The sequence below is a fragment of the Haliotis rufescens genome, unplaced genomic scaffold (genome assembly GCF_023055435.1).
Source record: "Haliotis rufescens isolate VD_foot unplaced genomic scaffold, xgHalRufe1.0.p SCAF_8, whole genome shotgun sequence".
Classification (NCBI taxonomy): Eukaryota; Metazoa; Mollusca; class Gastropoda; order Lepetellida; family Haliotidae; genus Haliotis; species Haliotis rufescens.
The window spans coordinates 27,019,183-27,021,368 of NW_025964372.1; positions in this window are offsets into that span (position 1 = coordinate 27,019,183).

A 2,186-nucleotide genomic window follows, 5' to 3' on the forward strand; every position below is an offset into this window, starting at 1 on the left:
GCCTTCAGACCTGAACATGGTATAAATAATCTAAAAAACTGTGCACTGTTATTTAGGTTATTTATACGATTACAGCAGACACCACGCCATCTAGAGAGTGATTGGGCGAGTGGGTTGAGTTTTGTGGCTGTTGATGTGTAGGTTTGTTTCTGAGGATTGTTACTGGTAGCGGATTGAAACGGAGTTTATTGACAGCATGTGACAGCCACAGTGTGATGCCTCACCCAATACGTTACTGGTTTCTAGTGGTAACCCACTCAGACACCATGCCGCAGTTATAACATAGGTGCCCTACTCGGACACAGTATACTGATTCCGAATCGGCCGGTCCTTGTATTGTCTCCTTAATGGCAGGATACCAATAAGTATCATCGTATAACGTCTTTTGCGAAACACGGCCAGGAATCGGTCTCTCGACTAAACTGTAAGATAGCCGCAGCATAAAGCATCTACATATTAACTTCATTAATCACATTTTCTGTCACGGCTTTTTGTTCTTTAAACAAGATAGAATGTTTCACTGACTGTTGCTATTGAAACATCGAAAAAGTACCGATCTTCGAATTCCTACCAAGAACGAAAACATCAATAATTCAGATTTATAGTCCAATCAGTGACTATAGAATTATGCCCATGCGACTCCGTTATACTACTACTACTAGTACTACTACTACTACTACTACTACTACTACTACTACTACTAGTACTACTACTACTACTACTACTACTACTAATGATGATGATGATGATGTCAAATATGCGGACCTCGCTTTCGAAATGTCACGCTTGCATCCCAAGTACCAAGTTGTCCGACTCCCCATTGTTCTCGGTGCCTTAGGTTTGGTACCTCCCAATCTGTTGACTGCCATCGGGAGAGTACCCGGGTTTGCTACCAGGAATACAGCCCTTCTGACAATCTGGGTAATGCAGAAGGCTGCAGTGTTGGGGGGTCTTCACATTCTCCGAAAAGTTCTGGGTGGGTTTGACTAGGCAGCGCTTCCTGGGAGTAGTCCCATTCGCTGTCTGGGCTGCGTGTAGAGGGGGCAAGGGCCCTGAGCTGATGATGAGCCTAACCAGCCAGGACTGTGCCAGGATCACCCAAACACTCTTTGCTGCATTTTTTATTTTAATCCAAAAATAATAATAATAACAACAACAACAATAACAACAACAACAACAACAACAATACAAAATATTTACAGGATGTCTTACAGATATTGTGTCATCATACTGCGCATCCAATGACATTATTTACTTTGGGAGCAGAAAGGAGCCAGAAAGGGATGCTGGGGTTGTAAGGATCAACTACTAGTTCAGAAAATGATCCTTGAAGAAGCGAAAACTTACCACCGTAACCTCTCAATGTGTTGCATAGACTACAGAAAAGCTTATGATTCTGTACCTCACGAATGGATTTTGAGGTCACTGGAATGTATTGACTTCCCCGGGCGACTACTTGTTTTACTCAAGTCTTTAATGAATTGCAACTCAACTTGAGATGTATTCGCAGGGGACGTATATTCTGGAGAATAAGGTGTCGGAAATAACATGTGCTCGTATCAGAGTGTTTGAAGCGTAGGGAATAACATGGACGTATATCTGGAGAATAAAGCGTCGGAAATAACAATGTACACGTATCAGAGTGTTTGAAGTATCAGGAATAACATGGACGTACATTGTATATCTGGAGAATAAAGCGTCGGAAATAACATGTACAGATATCAGAGTGTTTGAAATGTCGGGAATAACATGTACGAATATATGGAGAATAAAGGTTCGGAAATAACATGTGAACGTATCAGAGTGTTTGAAGTGTCGGGAAAAACATGTACGTATATCTGGAGAATAAAGATTCGGAAATAACATGTCCGCGTATAAGAGTGTTTGAAGCGTCGGGATAATATGGACGTATATCTGGAGAATAGAGATTCGGAAATAACATATGCACGTATCAGAGTGTTTGAAGTGTCAAGAAGTGGATGTGTTTAAGGGGATGACGTGTCGGGAACAATCTGTGGATGTGTCTAAGGGGATGAAGTGTCGGGAACAACCAGTGGATGTGTCTAAGGGGATGAAGTGTCGGGAACAACAAGTGGATGTGTCTAGATGGATGAAGTGTCGGGAACAACCTGTGGATGTGTCTAAGGGGATGAAGTGTCAGGAACAACCAGTGGATGTGTCTAAGG